Source organism: Centroberyx gerrardi, chromosome 23, assembly GCF_048128805.1.
Source record: "Centroberyx gerrardi isolate f3 chromosome 23, fCenGer3.hap1.cur.20231027, whole genome shotgun sequence".
Classification (NCBI taxonomy): Eukaryota; Metazoa; Chordata; class Actinopteri; order Beryciformes; family Berycidae; genus Centroberyx; species Centroberyx gerrardi.
The window spans coordinates 15,427,881-15,428,230 of record NC_136019.1 but is presented as its reverse complement, the minus strand read 5'-3'; positions in this window follow the sequence as shown (position 1 = coordinate 15,428,230).

Here is a 350-nt window from a genome sequence, read left to right as displayed (position 1 = left end):
CACCTGTTACAAGTCTAGCCAACCAATAGCTATTCAACCAGGCAGACAGTAGCTATTCTATTTTTCATAATGACAGTAAAAGTCTATTCCAGCTACTTCATATTTTACAGCTGGCGTGTGTGCGTGTGTGCATGTGTGCGTGTGCGTGTGTGTGTGTGTGTGTGAACATTTTACTGTCAGTGTAACAGTCAAATATCAGAGCTACCTCTGCTCTGCATGTGATATACTACAGTACATACAGCCACCCACTCACACACCCACACACACTCTCTCTCTCACACACACATACAGCCTCCCCTCCCACACACAATCACAGCAGAGACTTATTTAATTTGCATATTTGTACAGAT